Consider the following 20,205-nt stretch of genomic DNA (forward strand, 5'->3'; position numbering starts at 1 on the left):
CGCCGTTCGACTATCCCTTGCCTGGACTTCTTTCCACGTATCTGCTCTGCTCTTGCTGCACACATACATATATACACACACGTACCGCAACTCCTCACCCTCTCGCGCTCAGTTTAAAACCTCACCCGCACGTATGTCGCACCTTCGAATGACGTGATGAAGAGAAGGGAGGAAACTGGTGGAATAGATGGATAGATACACGATAAGATTGGAACGCTCACGAGAAAAGAGCGAGACCCAGAATGCTTCAAGGTTGGCGGTAGCGGTGGTGCACTCGTCAAGGAAAAACTTAAGGCCTAACCAGTTACGAAGACGGTGATGACAACGGCAAGGCGAGGCACCAGCAGCAGCACAGACGAGTGGCCAAATACACCCCCCCTTCTGCCTCTACTCCCCATATTGTAATCCCACCACGACTTTAGTCTCAGCAGCAATGTCAGCAATGCAAGCAAGCGGGGCATGTTCATTAATGCTGTACCGTGAGTGAGTTCCCGCGGGTTATCCTTTAGACGAGAAGGTGCAGGAAGGCGGTGGAACAGCTTGCCTTCTATATCCTTTTTCCAACCTTAAACTCTTTCTCTCGCTCCAAAACTTTATGGATTTTAAAGGTGGTGGGAAGACGAGAGAGAAAAGGAGTTATATAACTGTTCAATCCCTGGGTCTTGTCTTCTCCTCACGGTGATGAGTCTGGATCTCATCTTGGATTCTGGAAGGATGGGGAGAAGAAACAGTGTATATACAGACAAGACGAGAGCATCGTCAGCTTTGTTCCCTGCCGTCTTTACCCTCCTCGTCTTCAACAACTCTCGTATATCCCAATTCCCGCACTCGTTGATAGAGAGTATGGTGGAGAGTATATATATAAGCAGACAGTAAATTATTTTCTAGTTTTCCCGGCGTTCCAGCCGTTGATTGAAAGCAACGGGACGAGCGGACCCGGTGTCCGTGATTCACATCCACCATCTAGTCACCGCCACCATCATCCACGGTCTTAAAACTTATGAAGTCTTTCAACTAAAAGAACACGAAAAAAAACTCCTAAAAAAGGAGCAGTTTCGTCGAAACAATAAAAAAATCTAGTAGAATGTTCGGGAGAAACGGGAAAGTACATTTTAGAGAGTATATATATATATATCTTTTTCTCCTTCGAAGTTAACGTTTTTAAGAAGTTCTTGTCGCTTTGGAGCGCGTTGTCTAATCCAATCAAGTAATGGCGACCGATTACGATGCTTTCTGCGAAGTCTTTGTTCCTTGCCGTTTCGCCACCATTTCTAGAAAGTTCGATTTGAAACGAGGAGGGAAAATACGAGGGATATAACCACAGTATAAAAGGACTTGGGAGTTTTTTTTATTTTTGATACAGTACATGTGGGAATGAAATCGATGTTGTAACATGGATATGCAGGGACTGGAAGGACGTGGGGCTTCAATCTTTGATGTGGATTTTTATGTCCTCTTCCTTAATCTGCGTTATTTTTCCTAACTGATTTTTTTTTATTGAGGTGTGACTATAGACCTATCTGGTGAGAAATATATCCTTGTTACATCCGGTCAGTGATTTGAAGTTGTTGACGTGGCTGGCGCCGGTGTTTGGACAAATATTGAAATTTATGCTTCTAAAGATCGACAGGAGTTGGAATGTGGTCGATTTATGATTTTCTGGAGTGTCCGAGTCGGTGTTTCTTCTGTGTTTGATGTTACTACTAGAGGTGTTGTAATCATTATATTGTTATAAGAAGGACCACCCCATCATGGAAGTGGGCCCCCGGGACTCCGAGGGTTTTTTGAGGGACCCTTCTGTAGTATATTTGTGGAAAAAGACAAAAAACCAAAATTCATCCCGTGCCTTCTGGCTGGACTCCAACTTCCCCTTGTCGTAGCCATTCTTTGCTGGCTTTGGGTTAATTTTAGAGGTTTGGTGAATCAGACAAAAGAAATTTGTAGCCACATGGACGAAAATTGTTTGTAATATGCAAAGGAAATTTTCGAAACATAGCACATGAGCATTCTCATTATACGTATTTCATTAAGACGAAAAACGAACATTAGAACTAGTCACTCTTTAATCAGTGGAAATTGTTGCTAAACAGTTGGTTAAATTGATGGAAAAAGAGGCTTTTCTCTCTCTCTGGATATTATGCCGATGTGAACTCGGAAGGAAAAATTTCCTGTCGTCACCGGGAATCGAACTATTGTTCTCCTGCAGTCAGGGAAAAAAGTGCGCTACCTTATATACCATGAGAGACCTGACTTTGCCTTTCTTCACGTATCATGGGCTTAGAAAAAATCTTTCTTTGTTCTGTCGCTACCTGGGGTTATTTGCTGAATTTAAGGTAAGCTACAAAGTCTCTACTTCAGCGCATCATGACACAGTGCGGGAAATATAGCAAAGTAATCCAAGGATGATATCACTTTCCGCTATATATACGAAGGTTTCTAACAGCTAACTGATGCGAAGATGAATTTAGGGAAGAAAAGAAAATTCAACTATCCTGGTGGGGAATCGAACCTACGTCCTCTCACTTGCCGAGTGAGCGCCCTAGACCACCAGAGTACAAAGGCAACGAATCTCAATCTTTCCTGAGAGCTCGTGTGCACAGAACGGGGCCTCACAACTGCTGACACTGCCACCAGATTCAGCAAACTTTTCTTTCCGAGTTCACCTCGGCATAATATCCAGGAAAGTCTCTTTCTTTCATAAATCATGGTCTTTCTTTCAAACCGAGCGCAACTCAGGTCTATCACCATCTATGGGTATATTTACTACCTTGTGAGTTATGCCGGAATTGTAACTGTGTGTGCACCTACCAGTCTGAGTGCGTATGTAGTGTTGTGTTTGATTTTTCAGTGCCGCCATCTATATTTCAGAAGTGAAGTGAAGTGATGTGTTATGATTGAATTACATTTGTAGGTCTGTTGCTCACTGTGGCGAGACTTTTTAAAGGGGAGATCGGCTCGCATTCGTGCCTTGAAGTTGGGAACCGCAGAAAGCCAACTTCAGCCGACCACCACTGTGGCAACGGTGCGGTTCGAAACCGGGAACTCGCGACGCAAGTCCGTTACTATGACCACTCGACCACCATAGCGGCATAAATCATGGGCTGGGAAAAATCTCTCATTAGGTTAAATTATCTGCCATAATTACGATCAAACCGAAATCACGCCAAAAAAGTCATAATCAGAACCAAAAATGGGACAGTCGAATTCAAAATGGGAGAATAGTCACAATACACATTGCATCAACTTGTCGCTTTAACTGCCTTGTCTACAGGCCGAATGACAATGGCTAGTTATGAATAGAAATGCCTCTAAAACTATATCTATCCCACTTTACGCCAGTCTATTCGAGATAAAATTAAATGTCATTTTCAAAAATGGCTTCGTATAATTTTTCGATAGTTTGAGTCCAAGTATTTGCGTGTAACACCTGGGTTACCTGTAATTCTAGCAGTTATTCTAACCTAAATGCAAATGAAGAAACATTGGTATTAGCAGGATTTAATATGACATGGTGACGTATCCTACTCTTTGTTGGGCTAACTACATCGGAAATGGCATGTAATACGTTATTTCTAATGGTAATACAAAGGCAAACATACTTAAACCTTTCAAGTCAGAAGTTAGTATGCTAAGCATATCGGCTGACAGACGGCAAGGATTCTCTGTCGCTCATCAATTCATACAGGTAAGCACAATGTGAAATAAACTAAAAGATGTGAGGTGGGTCAGGTGACTTTTGCAAGAAAAACACACAGCCCATTTTGTAAAAGACGAATGTAGTACATTTCACACTGTGCAATGTAGCAGATTTTATATTTTTCATTATACATCAGCATGACATCATCCGTTCCGAGAGTGAAGTCCTTAATAAGAAGCAGTACGAGTAGGCTGGCAGCGCAGTTCACTCTCGTAGCTTTACTTTGCTCATTCGATAACCAAGGAATTCAAACGGCAGTGGTCATTGGTCATGGGAGATGATCATGGACCGTTGATGATTGAGAAACAAATCCATGATGATAAGTAGATCCATGATTAGGCTGACCGTCCAGTTTACTCTCACAGCTTCAGCCTGATCACATTTATCAATTAGTAGTGGTCCTGGGTTATCAAGGAATATGACCAAGAACTGCTGTTGATTGAATTCTTTGAATGTGAAGCCACTGCTGATCGTCAGGTGTGTACTGGAAGTGTGGCGACAGCGTGCACCACTGGATGGCACTGTCTGCGTAATAGGGAAAAGATAATTAACATTTATTATACAATTAAATTTACAGAACCTACAAGAACGAGCTGACCGCGTCATTGTCTAAGTTTGCGCGGCAAACGCAAGTCCAGTTTCTCCATCGCTCTTTTCCCTATTACGCGGCCATCCAGTGGCGGACGCTTTCGCCACAGAAAACATTTCAACGTTATAGTATCGTGACGTAATGAACAAACATTATGGAATGTTGAGTGCAGATGGTGCGATTTTTTTCTCACAATAATGCCACACGTGTTGCAGCAAACAATAAATCTATCCTCTAAATTTCACTGGACAATACTGGAGCATCCACCATACAGTCCAGACTTATCAACTTCCCTTCCTTAATACAACATCTAATAGAACGAAGACCCTCAGAAGACCTCACGGAGCCCCAGACCCTGAAATGAAGAACATTGTGAAGGTTGCTCTCATAGCCCAAGGCCTTTTATAGAATGCATCAGCCTGCTAAACAATGGTATCCCTTCCTTCGGGGCAATGGTACTTCTAATAATTAGAAGTACCTTTGCTTCTAATTGCTAATAACTAGAAGTACCGATTATTGGTGCGTGGATTTTATCGTTTGACCCTCGTCACCATTTGATCAAACCTCATAGAGAATCTAGCTCATTTTCCTAAAGATCTCAACGCCTTTTGAATCTACTTTTACTAGTACACATAGAAACGTAACTTTTTTCCAAATTACCAGACCGGTCTCGAAATCACGGCTCACTAGAGGATAAACGGGGGGAAAACCGAGATACGAACTGCTATTGATTGAATTCTTTGAACATAAAGTCACAACGTGAACATTCAGGCGCACTGGAAGACATTTCAACGTCCGCTTCTCGCCATAACGAACAAACGTTATGGAATGTTGAGTGCAGGTGTTGCAGGTTTTTTTTTCGCCCAATAATGCCATATGTGCCCCCGTGCCTTCTTAAAGCATGGACCCATCCAGGCACGGCCCGGGGGCTTCGCAAAAAATGAAAACCGGTTGAAGTTTTTGAGAATTCGCCAGGTCAGAAAATCACGCAGAGAATTTGCCTCAGAAAAATCACCTGGCCCGGGAGCCCATGATGCTCTTAAGACCGCCCTGATGTTGTCCCACCAAACAACCAGTCTTTTCTCTAAATTTCACTGCGAAATACTGCAGCATCCACTATTCAGTCCAGACTTATCAAGTTATCGGCTTCCTTTCCTTAATACAGCATCTGAAAGAACGGACGCTCAGAGTCTATGGCACAATCAGCGCTTTCGAAACAATGATATCTCCTCTTTCAAGGAAAAGACAGTTACGTCTAATGGAATCCTGAAATTTTGGTCCCGGCATTTCGCCCCAGGCACGTTGCATCCCCGGTACATTTCGCCTTCCCTGACAATGAGAGTCAACGAGTAGGTGTGTGAGTGACTGTATAAGTGAGTGAAAGACTGTATGAGTGACCAACTGAGTGATAATATGAGTGACCAAGTGAGTGACGGTATGAGTAAGTGAGTGTCGGTATGAGTAAGTGAGTGTCGGTATGAGTAAGTGAGTGTCAGTGACCGTATGAGTAAGTGAGTGTCAGTGACCGTATGAGTAAGTATCAGTGACTGTATGAGTGAGTGTGAGTGAACAAGTGAGTGATCGTATGAGTGACCAACTGAGTGATCCTATGAGTAAGTAACCAACTGAGTGATCCTATGAGTAAGTAACCAACTGAATGATTGTATGAGTGACCAACTGAGTGATCGTATGAGTGCCCAAGTGAGTGATCATATGAGTGACCAGGTGAGTGACGGTATGAGCAAGTGAGTGTGAGTGACCGTATGAATAAGTGTGTGTGTGACCGTATGTATGAGTAAGTGAGTGTGAGTGACCAACTGAGTGATCGTATGAGTCACCATGTGAGTGACGGTATGAGTGACCATGTGAGTGACGGTATGAGTGACCAAGTAAGTGACCGTATGAGTAAGCGACCAAGTCAGTGATCGCATGAGTAAGTGACCAACTGAGTGACCGTATGAGTAAGCGACCAAGTCAGTGATCGCATGAGTAAGTGACCAACTGAGTGATTGTATGAGGGACCAAGTGAGTGATTGTATGAGGGACCAAGTGAGTGATCGTATGAGTAAGTGACCAACTGAGTGATTGTATGAGTAAGTAACCCCCCCTGCGCTACGCCCTTGCCTCACATAGTCCAGCTCATTCCCCTAAAGATCAACGCCGTTTGATTGCACTTCCTAGCACACTATAAAATCGCACTTTCTTTTCCAAATTACCAGATCAGTCTCGAAATCACGGCTCACTAGAGACTAAACGGGAAGGAAAGAGATGAGTAAATATAAATAAAAGTAAAAAGAGCGATGTTAGTCACTCACACACACACACGTGGAAGAAGAATCCAACAAGGACCGAAGAGACAAAAAGTAAACCAATGAAAGCGTAGCCTCTGGAAGGATCTCCGGTGGGAAAGAGGAGCGAGAGAGAGTTTCGATTTAGACAAGCCAAGAGAGGAAAAGAACGTCGAGATGCTGCTGCCCAACGACGACTTCTCTTTTATTTTATTTTAACATTATTTTCTTCCTTGACGTCGTTTTGCGCGGATGTCGAATCCGAGAAGGTCTCGAAGGCCATGATTAGCGCACGGCTCAGAGTAATTACAGCAATTAACCATCGTCCTGTTCCTCGGCCTCACTCAATTAGCGCCCAAAAGAAATGCTTAAATTTCGTGGAGCATTATTTGTCAAGACGAATTCTCTTCCGGAGCGGTGAGAATGAGTCCGGGAGAAAAACGGAAACGGGGTAAAATGGGAACCGGAGTAGTATAAGAGGAGAGAAAAGGAGAGAGAGAGAGAGAGAGAGAGAATGGACGTCTAATCCGATTTTCGCACTCCCTTATTTCCCGAATAAAATGATCCTCGGTTTATCCTGCTTTTTCCTCTGTGCTTTTATTTTTTTGTTTTCCCCCCCCCCCCCTCGTTGCTTTTATTTGTAGCGTTTTGTGGGTTGCAATTCCTGATAAAGCCTTTATTTATCTCACGAGATTCAAATAAATTTCCGAAATCATTTCGGGATATTTCAGACTTGTTTCTTATATGGAAAAGGATCGATGAGACTTCTCTCTCCCTTTATCTGTATGCCGTACCTGATTATCGTGTTGTATCACCTCCTTGTCCTTAACGAGAATCTTATCCTTCAGCCGTTTTTTCAGTCCTTACTGTGAGGACGGAAAAGAAATTTTGCTAGCAAAAAAAATTTAATGGCCTTACAACTGGTCTTAATTTCAGGTCAGGCGCTTTCTAATCGTGGAGGAGGTGGCACGGAGCCTGAAAAAACTCCTATTTAACATCTACTTATCTGAAACTAGCGGGTAAAAACCAGCGGCCTCGCTCGCGTGGATTTGGTAGTCTGAAAATTACTTGGCAATGATTCCTCCATATGGTATTTGAACCCCTCATAACCCCTTGGGCGGGGGGTTGAATTTTCGGAAATCCCGTCTTACTGAGGGTCTTTACAGTATAAAACATAATATTGACCCAAATTTCATATTTATAGCTTCAGCGGTCTCAGCTCGGCCATAATTGCCCCATAAAACCTTTGAACCGTTTTATGACTCTCTCAAAGGTTTAAATTTGTGAAATCCCTCTTTAGTGAGTCTTCAGATCGTGAAATAAAACCACAAAAATACTGACCAAATTTCAAATTTATGACTTCAGTGGTTTCGGCTCGGTGATGATTTACCCATATAACCTTTGAACTCCCTTATGAACCCCCTTTAGGGGTGGAATTTCAAAAAAAAAACTCCTTTTTAGTGAGTCTACGTAATAAAGTAAAACTACTGACTAAATTCCATATTTATAGTTTCAGCGGTTTCTGTCAGGATATGTTATTTTATACATACATCGATGATATGTTACAAACATTTTGTGTACAAAAGCATTGAGCATGGCAGAATGGGCGATTGGATGAATTGAATGTCTCCCGGATGGTTCCTATTCCAATGTAAGTATCCCTATTCGGAGCTTTTTGGAGAGGGAAGCACAGTTGAAATAACCGCCAAAACTTGGATGGAGCTATGTAGAAGGTTAAAATTTGCATAACGTGTTGAACGTACACGACATAGAAGGCCATCAGAAAATGGTTGTAACTTGTAATAACGATAATAAAGAGTTTTGATTTTTGGACACAATACACGTATAGACTAGACAGCAGATATTTACAACCTGTTACTCGCGAAGCACCCAAGAGTCGCGAGGTCTTGATCGGTGCGTGCACCCTAAATTAAATACTTGCATTCTATTTAATTTGAATTCTCTCCTAGTTGCATTCTAGAATTCATATCATGCTAGTCTAAGTTCAATCATGCGTTAGAGTTGTGATAGTAATTCCGTCTAAAGAGCCTAATGGGCACCCGGGCAAATGATGGTCAGAGAGCCCCTATATAGCTGGTTTACCAACTGTCAATTGTCCTTACACATTTACCATCGAAAATCATAGTAGCAGATTTCATAATCATGAGGCCCCGTACGCAGCTGAAGAACATAGACCAATTCTGAGTTGGTCCACGCGTTAAGAAGCGCATGTTATAGGTGAATATAGCCATGAACAGTGCATGAAACTTGAAAAAAGACAATCAAGACCCCCCCCCCCCTGTTACACACAGTATAGTGATAGAATACATCTAAAAACAAGCATTTCTTTTCCTGTAAAATACGTAGTCGAATCGCAAAGACTGTAAAGAGCGCTTATGGGAGTGTGAAAAAGCACTTTATACTGGAAGCAAGTACGTACCACAATTTTTTTTCTTAACCAATTTGCCGCAGGATGTATGTGCCATCAACCATCCTAGTGAAGACCGTTTTTGCTGTGAAATGCAGAATTATTTAGACACCAAGCTCCAAATTTCTTCTGCAACGGATCAGACACCACGGGTCATTTTACTATCTTCCGATCTGTCTTGTCTCAAATTTTGCGAGGCCATCTCAAGGGTATTGTCAAAAAAATCTCCCTAATGTTTGTGCCTTTTAAGAGGAAAGAGGCTTATCTAATGTGTTCTATCACCCTTAAAATTGTACATTAGTCTTGAAACACCTTGTACATATACACATACGAGTTCATGTATTGATTCTTCGCGCAGATACCACGCCAATCTCGCATTTTCCTTTCCCAATAGCTGTCACAGTGCTCGCGTATTCCGTTTGGAATTACGTAATTCCGTGGGACAGAACTCGTGCTGGGAAATTAATGGTGGAAATAGTACACGAAGGTACATTATGTACAACCAAAATTTCCACGCCAGAACTGACATGGTAGTAGGGTTCCACATAACCGGGAAGTGAAGTTGGGCGGGATGAGGAAGCAAATGAAAAATTTCCTTTAAATGAAAATTTCCAGATTTTCTCCAGCAGCAAGACGAGCGGTTCAGTAGGGGAAGAAGAGAATACATTTTTCTCCCTCCCCACCCACTACTAAATTCACGCTTTGGAAAATGCCGTCACACCATATAACAGTGTTTCCATCCATTGCTTTTGCAGGCGCATACACACACACACACACACCAAAGGCAAGGCACACAGTCGTCGTCGTCGTAAACAGCCGAGTCGTTTCAATCCCATGTAATAGGATTAGGTCGGGATTAAAGGAACCGGAATCAATCCGGAAGTGTTTTCGCTCGCCTTTCGGTTCCGCCCACGCTGTTCACATTTTCTCTCCTCACCAACCCCTTCCTTGGAAAAGCACCACCACAGGAAGGCTTTTGAAAAGCCCCGACCTATTCCCCCCCCCTCCCTCCCCCGCCTTTTACTAGCCCGTACTGATTATTATGGTGGTGGAAACGGGGGGGGGGGGGAAGAGACACACACGGGCGCGGAGAAGGAAGCGGATTAGAGATTAACTGGCAATCAGAAGATGGTCGGCTCATAATCCCTTAACTGAAGTACGAATTACTAGGGACGAAGTCGGTCAAAGCTAAAATGGAACTCTGGTTGTGAAAGGCGAACGAACGAACGAACAAGAGCGGAAAATTGCCTTCACCCACGAGATGAAGGTGATCACAAAATGGCTTCCCTTCAACAAAAGCACCATTGATAAAGGGAACTTTATCCGATAATAATACAAAAAAAAAAAAAAAAATTAGTATAGCTCTGCTTTTTACTTTTCAATACTGTTTAATTTTTAAATTGAAATTTAATATGAAAAAAAATCAAAATTGGTCAAAGAAATGATCGAGCTGTTCTCTAGAACCAGCGTCGCTGCAGAATTTGTTGACCATGCTCAAAGCCCGAGATTTACGGAAACAATTCACATTCGTAAAATTATAATTGAAGGAAATCGAAATGTTAAAATTTTTATACTGCCCCCATCAATGTTTTGGCATCGTTGGGAATTTTGTCTGTTGTGGAGTTGTATCTGTATTTTGTTTTAATTGTTGAAGATTGTGCCTTTTTTTTCATTGTATCAAAAAAAAATTCACCCCGTGAAATTTGGATAAAAATTCGCGGAGACATTTCGATGATTGAAATTCTTCATACAGTCTAACTTGGTTAATTTGAAGTCCAAAGTCACTGAAAAAAGTTTAGATTGTCCAAAATTCGAACTGTCCAATTAATCTATATTCCGGATCTATCAACTGACTACAAATTGCAACTTAATCATCAACGTTCACGTAATATAGGATAATAATTATCAATTATTAAATTTTTCTCACGAGTTACGAAAGTTTTCCAAATTTCAATAATTTATAATTATAATATAATTGATCTTAGCTGCTACACATTATTCCACTGCTCTGGAATCAGCATCACTGCCGAATTTCTTGACAATGTTCAAAGCCCGATTTACGGAAACAGTTCATTATCATCCGTTATGAAACTGGTTGCTAAATTTTGCTTATCATTCTTATGCTGTCAAGGAAATATACTTTCATCAACGTTTGCAAAATTTGTACTTTCCGATACTTGACATACTCTTAATGACGATAAAATGGTTCAGATTTTGAAAATAATACACCTTGATCCATGGATTGAATAACATAATCGGTGCCAAGTTAATTAAATTATCAAAGAAAAAGTAGAGAAAAACAGAATTTTTAAACTTTTATTTGTTTTTTTTTTTGAATTTTTATTTAACAACTTGGTCAAATAAAAGCAAAGTCTGACTTGTAAAATTTTTCAAAACTAAAATTGCTCATACAAAAATCATAATTTTGTCCCTCCACACATCTTCGAATTATCCAAAACATTCGAAAAATTTCTTTAATTAAACAAAAAAATTTTAACATTAAATTAGACAGAAAACTCAAGGGGAGTTCATAAAAGTGGGAATTAACCAAGTCCTACTGCGTTTGCTACTTTTTAGGTATCTCGCTTTTCAGACTTAAAAAGTCGCCGAATTCAAGATTTCCATTCATTGATATCTCGGTGAATTTGCTTAATTTCCGTCTTTTTCGCTGATATTTATTTTTATTTTGTAACCGCCTTAAAACTTTTATTCTTTTCGGACAGTATTTATAAACTTTTCTCTCTGTAATACAAACTGACTTAACCCACAGAAATGCTCAATTTTTCCGAGCTGATACTCTTTCTTCCATAGTTACTTCTTTCTTTACCGCGCACAACTCCTGTTATATATCGCCGTACGGCAATTTCCAACCAGAGGAGTTGGGTGGGAAATGAAGGCTCCATAGGTAAAGAACTTGCTTCTAACGTTCTATGCCCGGATACGAACCCATGGACCTTAATGGTAACACCTTCGTAATGGAAGACGAACATCTTACCACGGCGCCACTCGGGCAACTTCCACAGCTACTGTCAGGTAGGCCTATAAAAAGCAAAAAATCATAAAAAAAACATCTATTCCGAATTGTACTGCTTATACAGGGTCTTAAAGAAGGCGTAGAGGGACGTAAAATCACATATAAAATAAATGTATTCAAGTTATATTACTTTCGAAATATATAACTACTTCCTTTCCAATTTAAACTATAGTAAGAAAAAATATTCCGGTTGCAAACTTCAAGGTAAAACAAAAAACAACATTTTAACAAATTAGTGAAATCCGAGCCACACATAGCCTACTGTGCAACAAACAAAGAGTTATTGTCGTTAATTGGGACATCTAACAGCAAATTCAAAACATAAAATGACTTCAGCTTATGTGCAAAGGCAGTTCTGAATTTTTATCTTCACAAATTGGCTTTAGTAATGAACGTTTAAAGAACCCTTTGCACACACGTGCAAAGCTACGCGTTTGAGGGTTAATAGAAATGAACGTGCAAACATGAGTTATCATCCAATGATATGCAGGTAATACATGCTACAAAATATTTGTTCATTATTGGTCAGTCTAGTTGGCGTGATTACGACACTCCCGATAATCTGGGAATTGTATAAAGGACTCAAAAAGGAACACATCCCGTCGGGGTATGTTTTTGCATTCACTCAGACCAATATTATTTAATCTCGTAGATACTGTCTGTTGCAATAATCTGATCGATCCCCGTACTTGTCAGCAGCTCTCACGCTGGTCTGTCAGCATTTACGGTACGACATCTTTATTCGTTCCACTCGTAGGAAATTGTCTCTACAGACATCCTACTGCGAATCGATTCATTGGCCAAAGCTTGGTATTGTGATTGTCTTTCCAATGTACCCGCAATTGTCTTCTTTGCTTTGTATTTCATTTGCTATAATAAGAAGAGAAATTGAAATTAGCATTTGAACTTCTTACAAACTGTTCTGCTGTAACTTTTATCATCGTTCCAGAAATAACTGTCACGTGATTTGAGAAATTTACGTATGTCACAAACCAATTAGTATCATCCCTCATTTACTCTTGGAATTGATATCCGAGTAAATTTATAAAATATAATGTGTATAAAATTTCTTTCACGAAGTCGTTCTCGAACTACCGAGCAAGGGCATTACAAGGACGTATAGACATGCATGATCAACCCGTGGCCCGCGGTCCAAATGTTGTCCTCGGAGTCACCTGATGTGGTCCGACCTCAAACTTAATTTTGTAGAAATGAACTAAGCAGCACATAATCAGATTCCCGAAGTGACCAGTATTTCCAGACCACTTAAGTGACCCGTGACATATTTACAAATCAATTCAGTGACCTGGAGCACTGGTTTACATCCCTTAAGTGACCCGCGGCACATTTCTAGATAACTTGAGTGGCCCGCAGCACGTTTTCAAACCAATGGAGTAGCCCACACTCTTCAAAAGGTTGAGCACCCCTGATCTAGGAGGTATTGGTAGGCCTACTATCAGCCTCCCTTTTGGGAGGATCCTCCGACCACTCTCAATCAAATAATGTGTTTCTATATATAACATCCATATATATTTTTTGTATCTCTCTCTATCCTTTCATTTATACAAACACAAATTGCCACAACATACAAAATGTCCAACGAGGTGGCTGAAAATGGATGCCCCTAAAAAATATGGATGTCAAATATAACTAAAATACAGCAATCCAAAGTAAAAGCAATTAAAAAAACGAATGCACACTAAAATAAAACTAATAAAAACTAATGAGATTTTATGATGAAATAAAATACACACACTGCCCGTAAAAAATTATGATCGTCTCATCTAAGTGTGGATAGCTTCTCGAGAGAGCGAGATTCATCCCATTATATATATGTTACCGAAGTGCGACCAATTCGCGACGAGGCCGGCCACTTCGTGAATTGGCCAAGAGTTTTGGTTAAAGTCCGAATTGAAAAAATGATTCTGACTTTGACCGGTCATTTCGCGAAGTGGCGATACCTGGCCAAAGCTCAGTGTGCTGATGTAAGACGTCCCGGTAAGAGCCAAATCCATTTTATTCAATCGCCAACGTGTGATACATGTCCATATATAGCAGCTGTATTGGATTAGCTCTCCATGTGACGAGACAAATAAAAAGTGAAATTTGAGAGCAAAAACTATTAAAAAAATTATGTATATACATATATAGTTTTCGCTGCCAAATTTCGGAGATGAAAATGATTACCGCATCGTGAGTGTGGTTTGATGGGTCGCCATAACTTATGTGAACGTAATTATTACGAAAAAATATGCCAACTTGACGATGAGCCCGAATCACGTCTTATCGGATTTTGGCCAGCCATCACGGGCCACTTCGTGAACTGGCCGGCCTCGTCACGAATTGGCCAATTTCGGGCTTCGGCAATAACATATACATCATATTTCTTTTTAACTTTTTGCGTTCCTATGTCGAGGTCCTGCATCAGGAAACAACGGTACTTCATTGTTACAACAGCCCCTTACGATAATAGAAAGTCCCCTGTGAATTCGGTTTCTCAGTAAAACTCATAAGCTATCCAAAAACTATAAAGGGACAAACTTCCACGGTTCATTGAAGGGGGAGGCGCTCTGAAATACAAACTGTACCAACGAAGTGCCGAAAAAACCTCTGAGTTAAACGTATCAATTGTGGTAGAATTCACGGCTCCCGGAGGGTAAGCTATTCCATTTATTCACACCCCTGTTGGAGAAAAATTCGCTGTGACAGGGAGTTGTCAATTTCTAATCGATACTGGTGTCCCCTTGTCGAAACACTCTCAATTGACAATGTATTAAAACTTATGGTCCATCTTATCCATTCCGTTGAATATTTTAAAAACTTCAATCACATCCCCCTCCACCTGTTCTTTCAATGTAAACGTATTCAAAAAATACGTACGGACTACAATTGTGGCACCTGTCCAATCAGAAGATTCTCCGTTGATCATAATACTCTGCGAGATACACACACACACACACACACACCTATCTCACACCCATGATTTTATCTAATTCAACAAGTTGCCCCCAATGCCAATCTCATGAATTTTTCTAGAAATTACTATGTTGGACCCGATCGAATGCCTTTTGGAAATCAAAATACACAACGTCGACGTTTTTGCCTTTGCCACCAGCTACTTATGGATAGTGGTACATATGTCTCGCGGTAAAGAAACCGAATACTGGTAAACCTATGGCCCGCACATCCTGCAGCAGGGTCCCTAGGCTGGGATCCTTAGCAGACCTCCCCTCGCCCCCGGCAGATTTTTCAGAGTCCCTCCATAGTAAATTTATAGCGTGAAAAGACAATAAATGATAAGAATCGTCCCGGGCTCTAGAGCCCTGTTATATAGCTTATTGCCCTGGATAAACCCTAGAGCAAACTGGAGAAAGTCCTAAATAGAACATTTTATGAGCATCGTTATTCTTAATTAATGATTTAAAAAAAAATTGATACACGTGGGCTCTACCATTCAGAGAATACATAATCAACCAGCAATTATAATTAATAGACAATTAATTAATAATATTAATCATAATAATCATTTAGTATTAAGCAGTGATGCCTTCGTGATGATTAATTGACAAACGATTCGTAAAAACGCGTTCTATTAGTTAATTTACCCGTAAAACAAAATGGCCTTTTACTGATTGGTTTTGGTAATTGGTTTAGTAAAAGCCCAAAATAAAAACGTTCACGAGCATTTACCAGTTTTCGGTTAGGTTCCTAATTCTAGATTTTACCGGTCTTCGGGCTTTTTACCGTAATAATGTACGTATACTGCGATCACAGCTGTCAAGTTCTCAGGAAGAATGTCCTTTATTTTTTAGTGTTTAGATCAGAATATAGATGCTGTTTTTCCTGGCTTTAACGGACCTCCCAATTCATGCCAAAGTTGCTCAATGGGATTTAGACCAGGTCTAGGCCTCTTCGCAACCAATCAAATTTCCCAACAATTTTTTCAAAAACCAGTTGATACTGCTCGAGCCTGATTATTTTGAAACAGAAACGGGTCCTCACGGAGCTACAGTAGAACCTCTCGTTAACGGACACCCATGGGGCCAAAATTTTTGTCCGCTAATGGGTAGGTATAATGTACAGTGGAACCTCGTTTAAGACTTTCACATTTATTCGACGTTTGGCTTCGGTCGCAATTGGTTCCTATAAATTTGAATGTTAAAATGCATATCTTACTGTGTCAAAGTGAACACAGAGGCACTGGTTATGCATAATCACCAAATATCTCGATAAAGAAAATATTAATAAATTTTACTACATTTATTACTTATCACTTTTACCTGCGATTATGCATAATTCCCAAATAAAAAGGAAAATTTGATAAATATGGAAAATTTTTTAACTTTTTTTTTCTTCATCAAACTAATTAATTATTTTTACCAGTACACGATACGTGCACTATACACATATTTTGCAATAAAAATTGAATTAAATTAAAATAAGTGTGAAGAAGATAAAGACATAAAAACTATTATCAGTCATGTAATGTTGGCTTTCTTCACATATATCAACATGTACAAAAAACCCAACATTACTTTCGGAATCAGCATCCTGGACCATAGTTATGTTCAGTTAATTAAGTAACTAATTGATGGATTATCATATTTACCAATACGTGCTTGGGTTTATACATAATCACCGTTGAATATGGTGATTATGTTTCGATTTATTAACAAAAATTAGAGTATGCCTGATTTTACTGCCCGCTATCGAGAGTGCCCGATAACGGAGAGTGAAATATATTAAAGCCCTATTCCACGGGACCGGGAATCAGAAAGTTTCCATTAACGGGGTGTGTCCGTTATGAGAGGTTCCACTGTAGTATCGACAGAGCACAGTTGTCCATAATGTTTACAGTCGTACATACTTCTCCTGTTTTAAAACATGAACAGTCAAAAACATGAACAGTCAGACACAACCAGAGCCGTTTTAACAGCACCACAGGCCCCGGGACAAAGTGATTTTGCAGTGCCCCCCTCCCAACAGGCTAGAAGTAATTGCCTATACTAATGGTTCTCAAACTTTTGACACCCGTGGCTCCCTTGCCCAATTCATGATTCATTTGCTGCTCCCCAAAATAGTTTGACAGATATTTTCCCAAACAAAAGAACCACTTCAAAGTGTAAAAACAGGCTCATAAAACAATATTTCCAGTTTGCCGCGAGCACACTTTGAGAAACACTGGCCTATACCATCCTTATTCTCGAACATTGTAACTAGATCTCACTATTATAAGTCCTCCCTCCGCAATTAAAGCCCCCGGGGCTTCGCCCAGGTGGGCCCACGCGTTAAGACGGAGCCAAAAAATAAGAACCATAAAACGGGATTTGAGTGCATTGATTACGTATTTGATTTTAATTCCAACTAATTAAGAACATGTCCCAGCTTTTTTCATATAGATACATATTCAAAATACTGTATGCCTTCTTACGCGTAATTGACAAAAACAGGGACCGCAAAATACTTAAGCCCTGGATACGATTACGAATAATTTTCTCCCACGATGTAAATACATCTCTCTCTCTCTCTCTCTCGGATATATCATATTATTTTCTCCTCCAGGATTGGATGGGGGCACAACAGGGGAAAGATATACGTATATTAGTGTGAAAACGTGGCTTTTAGAACGTGTGAGAGAGAGAGAGAGAGAAATCCGTAAGGGGCCCCATAAATTTTTAGAGATCCGCGGCTCGTTTTCTGTCTGCTCCTGTGTATAAGGCACATATACACACACATATATACATCTCTCTCTCTCTCTCTCCCGTTTTCTATCCCGAATTTCCCGGCTTCTGATCGCCTAATTCATAAAGGTTCTTCTCCCTCCCTTTCGCCGCACCATTGCAAATCGTCGTCGTCGTCGCCTTTTCAGCTTGTCGACCTCCCCCCCTTCCTCATGTCGTTCGCCAACATTCCTTGAAGTTTGACCGCGAAAAATGTACGACGGTGAAAAGCGGCTTGGAATTCCTTGCTTTCCAAAGTGGGAAACACCACTCCGAGGGGGGTTGCACGTGCCTGAAACTTTTCGCCAGAGAAAATTCAAAATACTAAATCAGTTGGCGGGATTTTTCGACACCCCCCCCCCCCACCTCCACCCGCCATGTTGGGATTCCGGAAAACCCATCGACAGAACGACATTGGGCAAATAAATTAAGTTCGGCTTTGTTGGGGAGCCGTAGGGTTTTAATTGACACTAATTATCGCGCTGATTTTGTCAATGAGATACGCTAAGCCTATTTGTTAAAACCATTGAAATCGGCATTAATCTCATCCTAAAGGTGAAACCAATGGTAAATTGCACTCAATTTGTAGTTTTTGTCTTCCTCCTGGTAACCCTGTGCAGGCATTAATTCATAAATGAATCATGTGTAGATTTTTCGAAAATATATACCCCGATAGTCTATGTAAAAATTAATTAATGAGTATTTAAACGCGAGAATTTTAGATATTATGTGTCAAGTCGATAGATTATTTGATTATATACGAGATGAGAATGCCGAATATTGTAATCCAGGCATCGTTCAACCATTGCCGTCTAAATCTGTGCTTCTCAAAGTGTGCGTCGCGGAACCTAGGGGCGTCGCCTACCATTTCCAGGAGCGTCGCGGCGAGTGGTGGTTATTAATTTGTACGTCTAGTTATGCTTTGAAGGGGTTCTCTTATAAGTGAAAATATGTCTACTAAACTATTCTGGGGAGCCGCGTGAGAGCAAAGTTTGAGAACCACAGGTCTAAACACATGGGTTCAACCGGGCACTGCCCAGGAACATGGAAATGAGATCTAGTTAGAATTTTCGGGAGTAAGCATGTTGTATTAGGCAGGAAAACATTTCTAGTTAAGTTGGGGCCTCAAAAAAAAAAACCATTAAGCCAATGATGCTCTTAAGACGGCCCTGCGTAAAACTTGTTGTTTGCGGGCGCACGATGCTCACTGAAAAATGAGATTGTTCTATGTTTATGTCCGATTTCGTATTTGTAAGGTATTCCGAAGTACTTTCCCAATTAGGTAAGTTGCATTCCACAGGATTAGCATTACGTTGATTTTAATTCGAACAGAGTCTCCAGCGTCATGGCATGGTGCCCGAGTGGCATGGTGGTAAGATGCTCGTCTACCATCGTGAAGGTTGTTGTCAGGGTCCCGGGTTCGAACCCATGGGAGGATATAGACAAGATATTTTCCCAACTCGAGGCGACCACCGATAGACAGCACCTTCACTTCCAACCCATCTCACTAATGGCAGTAAATAGCGATATGGCCAGAGTTGGTGTTTGGTGAAGTAGTAGTGTCATGGCATAGACGGCGTTCGTAACTAAACTGCTAAAGAACCCAACCACACGTCAGCCCTGCACGTCCCGCTGAATAAAAACGACTTCATAAAAGGGGTGACTTAAGAACGAGTAATGAGTAAAATCCCAATTTATATATTAATTATGTTGACAGGGATTTATGAAAAGTGATGAAATAGGCAGAGAGAGAGGATGATGTCATAAGCGATTGACGTTATACCCAGGTTTAACTACTTAAGTTAATGGATGTCAAAAAATACGAAAGCGATTGGATCAATTAAACCGAAAAGTAGACTACGGCCGAATATCTCACTGTCGTATTTTAAAACTCTAAACTATAAAATTTTACCCTGTTTAATTGACCCTTGAATATTTCATCGACAGTTTTTGGCAATTTCCAACTGGCCCTCGTGACTGGCCCAAACAAAAATGATAGATTTAACTGGTCAATTTATTTATTCTGCTTATTCCATGCACCTAGAAGGACAAATTGAAGGGAGACCTACAAAATTATCATTCCAAATATTCTAGTCCATGCCAGAGTTGAAAACCAGACATAACCATTCAGACAGTATAATCTTAACATGGCCCGGGGGCCTCAAGTGCAGACAGAGGTCCTTATGAAAATGAGATCTGATTAAAACTTTTGAGAGTAAGCATGCAAATTGGTAGGGAGGTATTTCTAGCCAGAGAATCGGGACCTCAAAAAAAATCATTGCCCCATGATGCTGTTAAGACGGTCCTGCATCCAAAGGTTTGTTTCACGTGATTACCATGAATTTAGCGATCGGATTAATCCAATCAAGCTGTCCGATTGTGTAATCAGAACGGAATACAGTTTGTATTGTAAAAGCTGTAAATGACTACGTGTTGCTCGGCCTGTTGT

The 20,205-nt window shown here is 40.6% G+C and overlaps 1 protein-coding gene across 2 annotated transcripts in view; it reads left to right on the top strand.

Moving 5' to 3' along the window:
- Positions 1–20,205, top strand: part of LOC149072885 (uncharacterized) — a 114,106-nt gene that overhangs the window by 56,377 nt on the left and 37,524 nt on the right. The gene's annotated exons all lie outside the window — the stretch shown is intronic.

The sequence above is a fragment of the Pholcus phalangioides genome, unplaced genomic scaffold (assembly GCF_987345545.1).
Source record: "Pholcus phalangioides strain wild (caught in Gottingen) unplaced genomic scaffold, Ppha-v1.0 ptg000017l_1, whole genome shotgun sequence".
NCBI lineage: Eukaryota > Metazoa > Arthropoda > Arachnida > Araneae > Pholcidae > Pholcus > Pholcus phalangioides.